At 45.3% G+C, this 13,158-nt stretch overlaps 1 pseudogene; it reads right to left on the reverse strand.

Moving 5' to 3' along the window:
- Positions 1-3,218: 3,218 nt before the first annotated feature.
- Positions 3,219-3,649, reverse strand: LOC129678971 (60S ribosomal protein L26-like; annotated as a pseudogene).
- Positions 3,650-13,158: the final 9,509 nt, after the last annotated feature.

Raw genomic sequence — 13,158 nt, forward strand, 5'->3', positions numbered from 1 at the left:
TTCTTTAGTACCGAGGAATCTATGATCTGCTTCTGATGCTAAGATAGCAAGATAAAAATATCAATACTTGGGTGCATCGTCCCTCTCCTGCAGGATGGGGCCCTGTGGAAGTCTGCTAGATGGGTTGTAAGGCTTTTCACATTGGGTGCCTTGGAAATGAGCTGAGAAGATTCAAGGATATGTTAATGTTGGGTATACCAAGTAGGAAAACCCAGCCACACAATAACTATATTATTTTCTTTTGGTCACTGGTGATTTTTGTGGATTAAACTACTGAATTTAGGCTATCCTCTCTCTAGGTGCATTTAATCTACAAGATGCAAAAACAGTAGGCTTATAGCTTAGGAGCGTTGGAAATATACATTCACAGAGGAAATTCTCTGCTTGTGGAAGAGGATTATGGTTGGTGGGGATTTGACCTGTAGCAGGATGTGCCTTGCAAGCTATAAATAGCTGCTCTTTGCGTTGGAATACATTACCTGAAGGAGGCAGGCCCCACACTTTACATTTTAGATTGCCAGGACTGCATTTCCCATTGGGTGGTTAATAACACCTTTTAAAAATCTAAATATCCCCAGTACATTAACCTGACCTGACTGTTCTTGGCCACAACTTTATGTTTTAAAAATAGCCCTGAAGCAGGCACATTGGAAACAAAACTTATTTAAACAACTGGTTTTTTCCCCCCTGCAAAATCATGTAGACCTAAATCTTTTCTGTGCCTCTCTGCCTCCCAGGGCAGCATACAATGTGGCTATTATTGTAAGAAGTGTCTGGATGCCGGGAAGTTGATGATATGCTCCTTTGATCCCCGAGACTAAAGTTTTCTCCAGGTTTTATTTTCTGACAGGCCCAGCCATTTCCACAGGTTTCAGCAACTGTGCTTTAATTTTTATTTTTGATAATGCCAGCGAGGTGCCCATGGCTTCTGGAAATCAGCGAGAAGGCGTTTCCAGGGAGGGGGAAAGGAGGGCAGACACCGCTCATTTATTTAGTGCTGAAGGCACAGGCTGGCAAGGAAAGGCCACTGGTGGTCCTTTTGCTTTTCTGTAGGCTTTTGGACTTTAGGAAAAGTCATGACAGAGAAGAAGCAATAGAAACGGGAGAAGAGGGTTGGAGGCATCACAGTTTTAGAACAGCCTTCTAAGCTCGGGGGTTGGTCCCTTTATATATGTGGACCCAGTGAATACTATCTGTTTCCTGGGCAGATGCCGGACTCACACACCTGCACCAACACCCACCCCAAGGAAAGAGGGGGCGCCCCGGCAAGAGCCAGTGCACTTTAGAATTCTGGGTTTGTTTTTTGGGTTCTGAATTAATTAGATACCATGTTGAATTCCAAATGTGATAATTAGGCAAATTAATGCTGCAGTGAAGTTATTAATGAGGCAAAATATGCTAATATGCTTTTGATAAAGAGCTCTTCTTCTGCCTTACCAAGAAATTGGCAAACATCTTTTATTTGAGGCCAGACAGCTCATCTCAAGTGATTTACTAAAAAGCTTCTCGGCCGTATGTTGTGAACAAATGTTGTAAATAGGGGTTAATGTCTAAATTTTTGATGTGGAGAAGCCTTGTTTCTAATGTAGCGAGACCTGGATGCTCTTTGCCTGGCGTCCAAGCAGTAGCAGTGCCCAGGAAGGCCAAAACCATTTCCACGCCCCCGAGTGGGGGCATGAGGGTGGCAAGCCCTGCCGCTCACTGGGTTCGCTCCTATGGACAGCACCACCCGCCAACGTTCAACACAAGGTGAATGGCGGCTGCCGCCCCCTCCCCCAGTGAGCTCCTTTCTCCTCAGCAGACTTGGTGTCTCCTTTGGTTTTCAGATGTTCAAAAGTCCTTAGCCCAGAATCATTAGGGAGCCCATTTAGTGGTTTGGAAGTGACACGGCAGAATTTCTCTTTCCGATCTGAAGTGAGCTCTGTAGATCACATTGTGCATAATGCCGTCCCTCCTGGGGCCAACATGCAGACACCTTCTACGAGAGAGAGCTGGCTCTTAAACACAAGATGAAGGGAAGTATGAAAAGCACCTTTCCCCCATGCACGTGGTTATTTCAATCCTTTTAATCGCATGCACCATGGGGGCACGGCCTGTGTAACTTCCATTCACTCGAATGTGGCATTCGCTGACAGCTTTAACTGCGCTTCCCTCATCCTCCAGGATGGGTTTAGCCTTTGCGCGGCTGGCGAGGAAAACCCCTGACGCTGTTTGAGTACAGTCACCCTTGGTTTGTCCTTGGCTGGTGTGCTTCTGGGTTGTGCTTGATAGCAGGTAAGAGATCGTTTATTAAGCGTTAAGCGCCGCAGAGCAAGTGATGGCATCATTCAGCACTGCCCTTGACTGTCAGACACAGAACACCTTACCCCAGAGGTGGCAGCAAAGGAGTTGGCTCTCCTCAGACACAGTAGACCAAGCTAGGTGGTTTGCAGTTGAAACAAGTCTCAGTTGCATCCTTTCTATGTTGCCATGGCATTGCCTTAATCGTCTCTGCCACGAGCAAGGGCTGCAGGGCTCCAGGGCTCGGCAGCTGTATTTCAAGCAGGAAGGAGGAAAAGGGCTGGAGGTGGTGTGTAGCGCAGTGGGTAAGACACTCGCCTCAGACGCATAAAGTCCCCAGCACAACCCAAACTGGGCATGGGGGAGATATAATTGCTCCTCAGTGTCATAGTTAGGTTTTGTCTACTTGACTCAAACCTAGACATACCGGGGAAGAGGTTTTCTCAGCTGAGGAAGAGCCTTCATCAGATTGGCCTGTGGGTATGTAGGTGCTGCTTTCTGATTGATGGGGCGGGGGAAGCCCACTGTGGGAAGTGCGTCCCTAAGTGGGTGAGCCTAGGATGTTTGAGAAAGGCAACTGAACGATGAGCCAAGAAATGAGCTGGGTAGCGAGCCATAAGCAGTGTTCCTCCGCGATCTCTGTTTTCGTCCCTGCCTCCGGGTTTCTGCCTTGGCTTTCCATGATGACGGACTAGAATACAGAAGCCGTTTCCTTTGCCAGCCAAGTTTTGGTTGCAGTGTTCATCACAGCATCAGAGGGCAAGCTAAGGCACCCAGCCAGACCTTGGGAGGCAGAAGTAGAATTAGATGTTCAAGTTTATTCTCAGATACATAGTGAATCTGAGGCCAGTCTAGGACATTTGGACATAGGATACCTTGCTTTTTTTTTTTTTTTTTTTTTTTAACAATCCTTGATGAAAGCTGTGTATGAGAGGCCTCTACTCCTCCATCTTCTCAATTGTTTCTTCCTTGTATTTGCCCTTCTCCTTTCCTACTTGTCAAGACTTGGCTTTCCTTTCCAGAATCTTCTTACCGTCTTTGTCCAGCTTTAGCCTGCCACCTAGCTGGGGTAGAGGCCCACATGGACAGTTGTGCCATTAGCCTTTTCTCGCAGCACTTGCTCAGCATAGATGGCATACCTCTTCCTGTACACCTGGACCACTTTGCCAATCTGCTGGCCTTTGTAGTGTCCTCTGACAACCTGAACTTCATCATCCCCTCGAATGGGCACTGATAGAACATTTTACTTCTGTAAAAGCTCTACGGAAAGAGAGGAAGACAGGATCTTTCTCCAGATGTGAGATGGTGCATTGAAATGCCGTTTGTGGTTCTTGCTTTGGTCGGATGTCACAAAGGGATTGAACTTCATTTTAGCTGCTGCGATCCAGCGATGGCCGCAAAAGAAAAGATGTCTACAAACGACTTCTGGTCCTGTAGGTTCGAGACCCCCTTTTAAGAAGAAGAAAACAAACAGGGATTAAAGAGGGCTGACTTTTTCCTTCTGAAAACTTTGCTAGAATCTCTATCTAATAATCTCCATTTATAGTTTATTTATTGGCCAGAACTGTGTCCCATAGCAGTTTCTAACAGAAAGGTGAGTAAATGGAGATACATTGGTTCACCAACAGCTTTTTCAGTCCTTCTATGGGGCACAATTAACTTGGGCTATGTCGTTGTGCTTTTAACTGACTACCACTCAGCAGTGACTATCTCACAACTTGGATGACTGGACGTGAGCTGGGAGCCTAGGTAAGAAAACCCAGGTTGCTCTGTGCAGGTGGAAGGCAGTATGAACAAACCTACAGACTTTGGGCTGAGCTGTGCGACTCAGTTTATGACTTTCACCTCTGACCCTTAGTTCCCTTAATTGTGACTTGGAGAGCATTCCCGGCTTTATTATAGGAAGTCATTAGGATTACAAATGTGAAGTGTCTAGCATATTAAACTTGTTAATAGGTGGCAGCTGTTAAGGTAGTGAATGAAATTCAGCTCACATTATAAAGAATTAGCGTGCAATAGGAAAACGTTGCCACACATTTCCCCGAACCTTTTAAGACAGGCTTCTTTTAAGACATAGGCACATGCGCCCTTCTGTTAGGCGGACTAACAGTGGGGAGGACTAAGTCTGAATCAGCGTAATCTTTGTCAAAAGGTAGAGACGTTGGGGAATGGAGAAAGGGCTGGAGCTTGGATGTGTAGGCTGAGGAGGGATGCTCATGGGAGCTGAGCAGAAGGTATGTAAACCCTTCAGGGAGCATGTCTGATGGAGGCAATGGAGTGAGGGCCTTTTGGTGGATACCAAGTGGCCACTGTGTTGCCTCAAGGTTGCTGTGAAGTCACAGCTGACATAGTTTCCAGAGCAATTCGCTTCAGTCTCGGCATTCTGAAAGCTAGATTTAAAGGTGGTACTAACACAGCCACGCAAAAACACGTATGGAGAAGTTGTGAGTTCAGCAGGAGACTGACAATGGCAGCTGTGGGTGAGGGTCTCCCTTCTTCCCACCTGTGAGTGGTCCAAAGGGAGGTGGGAGTGGAGGGCTCTTTCCTAATTAGCCCCTGGCTGCTCTGTGACGAAGCCATAATGACATGCGCGTGACTCCAGCGTTCGAAGATAAAGCAACTTATTTTTAATTTTTCGAACAACATATTTCTAAACAAAAGCCAATTACTATATTTGGTGCTAAACTGGAAAATAGAAGCCAGCAATCTGTTTCAAAGTTGGAGGAAAATCTGGCTGCTTTGAATTTATTGAGCGATGGTACGGTACTGTATTTTTATGAGCAAATTAAGATATTTTCAGGGTCAATTGTGAATATACTTGGTTTTCACGTCACGAGCCAATATTAGAACTTAACCCTTGAGTAAAATTTGACTTTGCTGTGTATTAATAAGTGATGAATATATTCGTACATGGCTGGCATGAGTCAGAGACCACAAACCAGGATTGTTCTCTTTTTTTTTAAACAAAAACTTTTATTCTTTGCTCATACATGACATTCTGACCACAGTCTCCCCTCCCTCCATTCCTCTCAGTTTCTCCCTGACTTCTTTGCCCCAGATAAACTCCTTTGTTTTCTTAAAAAAAAAAAAAAGACCTCCCAGGGATATCCACTGAACGTGGCCTAACAAGATACACTAAGACTGAGCACAACCCCTCATATCACAGCTGGAGGTCCCAACCCGGCAGGAGGAAAAGAGTCCCAAGCACAGGAGAAAGAGTCAGAGACACCTCCGCTCCCATTGTTGGGAGTTCCACAAGAACACCAAGCAACACAACCATACGGTAGCAGAGGACCTAGCTCAGACACATACAGGGTCCATGTTTGCAAACTTGGGCCTTAAGGCAAGATGGTGCCTGACTGTCCCACCAGTGCAGGATTTCCCATCTGAATCCATTGTACCAGGAGGCGGGGACTTCAACGAACTAATCCGCAGCCTTCTTTCTTCTCTGGGATACAGTTTCAACTTGGGCTGGTGGGCTGTCACAGGGGTAGGAGGTTCTGGTTCTGAGCTGACATCTATCTACATGCCTGCTGGGATGTCCTCATTCTTGTGTGATGACCACTTGCCCACCCTGGTCTCACCTGGCTGCTCTCCTAGTTTGGTCCTCTGTTCTTTCTTTGGCATATACCAACTGAATGCTACTCCCGGGTTCCTCCAGGACCACAGGATACCCACAAAACTTCTGGTGATCTTCCATCTTCAAACCCCACGTGGTGTGCCTCCTTTATGGCTCATGTCCCTGGCCCCCATGGGAAATGAGTTGCTGCATCTTGGCCATTTCTCAACACAAAGTTGGATCCTGGTGTTCTCTGGGGTTATCTTCTGTGATTTGGGCAGATCATGGATAAGAATCCTTTCTAAGAGGTCTAGAAGTTTCTAAATATTGGATTTCTCCTATACTCACATGGGATACCTTTTATTTGCATCCCAGGAACGGGAAAAACTTGCCGACTGATCACATTTTGTTCAAACCTTTTGTATATGCCCCAAGTCCTACGCGTTTGAAATTCGAAACCTCTTTCTCTCAAACTGTCATTTCTTTCCTTGTCAGGTCTTCCTGGAGAAAATGAAACCAGAATTTTTGTGTGCCCGACTGGACACACTGGTGAACATTAGGAAATGCTTCATGAGACTGCCATGGCTGACAATATTCCGCATAGAGAACTGCCCAAGTCCCCGAAGGTTCCTGTCTCTTTTCTGCATGTCAGTTATGTTCTCAGGAAAGTGAGCACAAGTTTGTAAGAGAAGCTTGGGCAGGCATGGCATGTCCTGAGAGTGGGAGGCAGGGATCTTCTTCCTTACAAATTGGTAGAAACCTTCTCCCCCATAGGTATACGACCCCTCCATGTCTAAGAACCTCTGAAAAACAATTGACATTGTTTATTGGCTGATAATAGGTTTTTTTTTTTTTCATGCATTCAAAAATATGGCTGCTAAAAATTTGGTATTGTAGGGAGAAGTAGTCACTTAGGTGATAACGTTAATAAACATCATCATCAGATGAACCTAACTATGAGAGATACCATCTCCCCTTGTATTGGTCAGTTTTCTGTTGCACTAAGAAACTACCCAAGGCTGGATCATTTATAGAGAGTAGAGAAAGAAAAGAAGTTTTGTTTAGCTTACAGTTCTGGTGGTTAAATATTCAAGACCATGTGACCTCATTGGATTGGTTTATGAGTACCTCCATGGCTGTGTCACGAGAAGAAATGGAAACAGCACCACAGCAGTGTGCGGAAGAAATCAAATGGAAAGATGAGACACCAGAGAGAGTAGGGAAGAACATATGGGAAAGTACCCCACATCATGTGATAATTAATTTAATCCCATCTAAGGATAATTCTTGCAATGACCTATCCACTTAAAGGCCCCACCATTTCTTAAAAATGGCATTCTCCGGGCCAAGCTTCCTAGTCCCTTGAGGGGACACTCTCAAGCCATATCCAAACCATAACACCTTGGAAGCCCACAGAACTCCTGGGAAGCCTTTCAGATCTGAAAGGTGATAGAAACATGTCACGGAGAGATATATTCAGTAAGCTTTGATGACCCAAGGTAGTGTATTTCAGAACTGCAATTTAGAGCAAACAATGAGAGCATGTGGTGCACGCGGAGTTTCATATTTTCTGTAACAAAGAAAAACAAAGCTTTAGGAAACCTGGAAATTTCTCCATTGGAACTTTTGGTTCTATATTACGGGAAACATAAAAAGCATAAACCTTGTATGTTATCTAGGTCTTATTTCAGTATTATTAAATATATTCATAATGCATACATCAGTCACCATCTTTCTCCAGAATCTTGTCATTATCTTGAACGGAAAAGCTAACCATCAGGCAATGGCTACCCATTCTTTGCACTCTTGGTCCCTGGCCTGATAACCTATGCTGTCATTTCTGACTATGAGTTCGGCTTCTCCTGGCACCGAATGTAAGTGGAATCATGCCATGTATGATGTCTTTGCTTGTAGTTTATTTTACTTAACACAATGTTTTCAGCACTCATCTATGGTCTAGCATGCCTATGAATTCTCTTTCCTTTTGTCCTATGCTTTTAAAGAAAGAGCATCTTCCACTGTATGCATGTGCTACAGTTTTGTGTGTTTATCTGTTTACCTGTTCATGGACATTTGGATTGTTATGTTTTGTTTGTAAATAATACTGCTAGGAATGTTTGTGTACAAATGTTTGTCTATATCACTACTTTCAATTCTGTAAAGAAGGACTACAGAACCCCATGACATTATGGGTCTAAATTTTTGAGGAGTCACCCTTCGGTTTAGCACAGTAGAATTACTACTTTGCATTTCCGCCGGAGTTTTAGTTTTTCTTTTTGTTTAAACATCATTACTGATACTTGCTATTTTCTGCATGTTTGATAAAAAGTGTGTGTGGAATAGTACATACAGTACAGGATAACCTTACTACCACTCACAGACCCAAAGAAGATAAGTAACAAGGAGGGCCCAAGGATGCTTAAACCTCACTCAGGAGTGGGAAAAGAATAGATGGTGAAAGTGGTTGAAGGGAGGGGACAGAATAAGAGAGGGAACACAGGGAGAAATGAGGGTCTATATCAGACCTGGGGAGAGCAGGGGTAGGAAAACAGAGAGCTTGCAAAGAGAAGAGAAACCTTGGGTGGGAACGTCTCTGTAACAAGCTGGAGAGCTATGACAGTGCAGGCTCCTGGGACTCTAGCTGAGACTCCTAGTAACAGGGGTCATGGAGACTGAAGAGGGCACCTTCTAACTAGACATGACTCCTAGTGGAGGGAGGGAAACACCAATCCACCCACAAAATCTTCAACCTAAGATTTACTCTGCCTACAAAATACAAATAAGAGCAGATATTGAGGGAATGTCCAACCACACTTGACCAACCTGAGACTCACCCCATGGGAGACAAGCCACCCCCTGACATGATTAACTGTACTCTGCTATGCTTGTAGACAGGAGCCTAGCATAGATGTCTTCTAAGTGGCTCCAACCAGCACCTGAAGGAAACAGATGCAGAGACCCACAACCAAACATTAGGTGGAGCACAGAGAAGAGTTGGGGGAAGGATAGAAGGACCCATAGGGGACAGGGGTTCCACAAGAAGACCAACAGAGCCAACTACTAGGGTCCGAGGGGGGGGCTGTGGAGACTGAAGCACCAACCTAGGATCATTCATGGACTGGACCTAGGCACAAGCCAATGGGCAGCTTGATCCTCATGTGGGTTCCCTAGTAAGGGGAATAGGGGCTGGTTCTGACATGGACTCTGTTGCTTGCATTTTGACTACTTTCCCCTGGCGGGGCTTCCTTGCCAAGCAACAGGAAGAGAAGATGCACATGGACTCTTTTTCCTGCTTTTTGATCACTTCTTCCTGATGGAACTGCTTTATCAGGCGGCAAGGGAAGAGGAGGAACTCAGTCCTCATGTGAACAGATGAGCTAAGGTGGGTGGGTAGGGGGGCTACCTTTTTTTGAGGAATAGGGGAGGGGGATGGAGAGGGAGGGTGGGACTGGAAGGAAAGGAGGGAGGAGGCTAAGACCGGGATCTAAATTAATTAAAAAAAAAAAACAAACAAAAACATCATCACTGATATTTGCCATTTTCTGCATGTTTGATTTAAAAATGTGTGTGGAACAGTATCATTATTTTGCTTTGCTTTGCTTTGCATTGCTCTACAGACCAGTGGTGCTGAATTCTTTGTCCATTAGAAAGTTAAGTTTTATATTTTGCTGTGATTTGAAAGCCTTGGGGATTTTTAAGCTCATCACACTCTGTTGCCCTTAATGTAATGTCACATTTCAGGGATGAGCTTGCCCAGGAGGAAGGGGAGGAGGGGTAAGAGGACAAGAGGACTCAGGAAGACAGATCATTGGGGGTCCCACCTCACAGAATCCTGTCCAGTATCTCTAGCACGGAAGGGCGGCTCTTCTCAATCCCGCCTTGTTTGTGTTTGGTCTGCCTTTCTGTCTTGAAGAGCCTTCATTTGTTTGCCATCCCACCTCTGTCCAAGGAACTTTCACTCCTCCAAGCGTTTGTTTGTTGGCCTTAGGTCTTCTGAAATCTCTCCTGATGCCCCGAGGTGTTCTGCTTACCCATTCATTCCTTCACTCATGAAATGTTCTAGTACACATACTATCAGCAGGTACAAAGTAATGTGCCAGGTTCTGGGGAAATGGCAGTGAGTAAAACAGTTTCTGCTTCCAGCGAATCCTCTGATTACTGGAGGAAACAGTAAGTTATCTGGCAATTACAATTCATTGTGAGTAAGTGCTAAAATGGAAGTAAAAAGGGTGAGGGAGATTATCTTCCAGAGCTGAGAGCCAGTGTTAGCAGTATTTATGGGCTGTTGTGAACAACCTCATCTTCTGCCCATTAAGTGTAAGCTTGTGTTTCATTATTTTTATTTTTATTTTTATGCCTCTTAACCAAAATCGTTTACAACAAGTTTTTGGCATCTGTAAAGCACAGCCTCTTCTCGTGTAGAGTAGATGTCTAGCAGGGAAGTGTTTCCCTGCACACTGAGAGATGCGTTTATCACTTGAAAGTTGAAATTTGGGCTTCACCGTTAAGCTGATGATTGGACGGAGCATCTGGAAGCTTGCTGGACTAACCCTATACTGACTGGACTTACAGAAAATCCACCACCATTGGGTAAAAGCGCTTGTTTTTCATCCCAACACACTCACAATGTGTGGCACAGAGCAGAGGCTTCTGGTGGCATTGGAGTCTGTGAATCATGTTGGGGGTGGGAGGTATTATTTCACTTACCAGCAATGAACACATGGTCCAAGGCACGGGGGCCTGCGGGGTCCACCATGCTGAATCTGATCCCGAAGGAGCACATGGAGAGGCCTTTATTTCTCTTGAGAAATGGCCTGTTTGCTTGTCCAGAGGAGGGTACGTGGGTCCTACTGAGAAGGTCGAGGGGCAGCTAATATAAAAGTAGACAGTGTACATGTTGAGGGGGCTGTCACAGAGAGGCCAGATCAATTGTTGTATAGCCAGCTTCACACTTGAATGCAGGTTTTAACTAGGCAGCAGAGAAGGGGCGCGATGGGGGATTACTGCAAAGGAAGAATCAACTCATATGGATTTGCGGGGGTAAGCAATGGGGGAAAAAAACCAAACCAAAAAGGACTTAAGATATTGGTTTTAGGATTAAAAGGGAGGATTTAATTTGGAAGATAAAGGATTTACTATTAGAATAGTGACAATTAAGCACGGAGGGCTTGCAGTTGGAATTGCGGCCTTCAGGTGGCCCTCAAATGTCCCAGTGTGGGGGAAGCCAGGCTCTCACAGGACTCCGCTGCTTTCTGAGGGCAGGGTGCACATTTCAGAAGCTGTGTGTGACTGACTTGGTTTAGAGAAAAAGTCTCCTTTTAGCTAAAACTTGTTATTTAAAGGATTATTTATTCCCCACTTTGAAATAGCTCCTTCCTGGCTTTTGACAGGGCTCTGCCACCTGGCTGACATGAGCTCCACCAGGCAGCATCAGAGGCTTAAAACCAGACCTCAGGAAGCCATCAGAGCATCGGGCAGATGATAAATCATCCCAAACACATACCGAGGAGGGAGCGGTGGTATTTCTAAAACGCAAACAAAACTGCTGCTAGGCCTGTCCTTCCAGTTACCCTCACTAAGCCTGGGTCAGGCATGGGTGTAGCCGCATTTTGGGGTTCTCAAGCAGCATGTATAAGTGTTTATAGATGGTCAGGGAGAGCAGTATGGAAACGTTGACAATATGAGAAAGGCACAGTTTTCACTGATGCTGAGTCACTGGATGCTGGCCCATAGGGAAGTCAATTCCGTTATGTGGGATGAGGCTGGATGAGGCTCTCCACAGTGTGCCTTGTCTTGTGATATGAGTTTCAGCCCTGTTTTCTACCCTGCCCTCCTCCTTTTCCCCCCATTACTTAGGCCTGTTCCGGATCCATTATTCAAACACAAGCCACCTAGAGTGGGAAAGACTGGGAAAACCATGAATCTGCCCTTTAGTAGCTGTGAGATTTGGGGCAAAGTACTAAAACCTCTGCTTTTGCTTCTTATTTGTAAAGGAGAGAAAAACAATACACTCCTTTAGAGGATGATTGGGAAGAACAAGCAGGGCAAATTTTGTGAAGCGTTTGGCTGAGTGTGCTGTCCTTGACGGTTGGCACGTAGGAAGCGATTTCAAGACAGAACTGCAATGTTTACTAACAGCAATGAAGACGCTGGATGGCTTTCCACGTGGTCAGGTGTGCAAAATGTAAAAATGTCTTCATTTTTTTTTTTTAATTTTTGTGTAGTTTTTGGTATATAAGTTATTCCTCTTCCTCCTCTTTCTCTTCTTCTAGACTATTCCGCCAAGTAATGGAGTTGTAATCTCAGTCAGCAAAACAATACAAAACCAGAACAACAACAACAACAACAAAACAAGCAAACCCCCAAACCACAGCAGTCACAACAATTTCTCTTCCCAAGAGATGGGGGTGGGAAGTGTCAGAGATGGAAATTTACACCTACAATCCAAGTACCTGGGGGGTTGAGGCAGGAGAATTGCGTTTCAGGCCACCCTGGCCTGTAGAGTGGAAAGACAAAGGAAGGATCCCAATCAGTTCCTGATCTTGGGCTCTGCATATCTTTATGGAGGAGAGCTGGTTTCTCATGGTTCCTTCCCACTCTACTCCCCATGAGCCCTCTGAGCTTCTGTCTGCAAAGATAGCAGCTGCATTTTCTCCTTCCGCCTTCTGGGACTCTCCAAGTCTGCCTTTGACTCTTTCTTTTGTCGTCCTGTTGCTGATGAGGAAGACCTTGTTGTCTGCCTCACCACTGTCCAGCTCCCTACCATCTCCCTGCAGCTTTCCTGGGTCCTACCTTACAGTAAGTTGGCTTCCTCTGCAGCGTTCTTCAGTATCCTACAACCTTGTGAGGTCCTCACTGTGCCTTTTCCTCCCGTACTTGCCCCATGAGACACACAGAATACCTAGCTACCCTTCCTCGCCACTGATTTTCCCCTCTTCCTCTCCATGCCGCCTAGCCAGTTGGACCAAGAACTTTCTGTTAAGCTTTCGAAACACAAGAATTTTTTTGCCCTAAACTGAGCTGTGAGCTGCAAACCCAAAACTCCCAAGTCAAAATTGACTTTTTCTTTCTCATGGCATTTTTCTCATGCTATCCCTTTCCCCAGGCAGTAAACGCTGGACACTGAAGTGTCTGCCTGGGGAGACAGCGGTGGGCAGAAGAAATGAGAGTATTTCCAGGGCACAAGAATGTTGCTTAAAACCTCAAGAGGTGTTTCTAGCACATCCCTATTATTACATCTGGCCTCCACACAGTTTCTGCCCCATGGGGCTGAACTGCACATTGATTTGCTTCAAGGTTGGAGCATTTGAGGATGATTC

The sequence above is a fragment of the Psammomys obesus genome, unplaced genomic scaffold, assembly GCF_907164565.1.
Source record: "Psammomys obesus unplaced genomic scaffold, mPsaObe1.curated_primary_1811, whole genome shotgun sequence".
Classification (NCBI taxonomy): domain Eukaryota; kingdom Metazoa; phylum Chordata; class Mammalia; order Rodentia; family Muridae; genus Psammomys; species Psammomys obesus.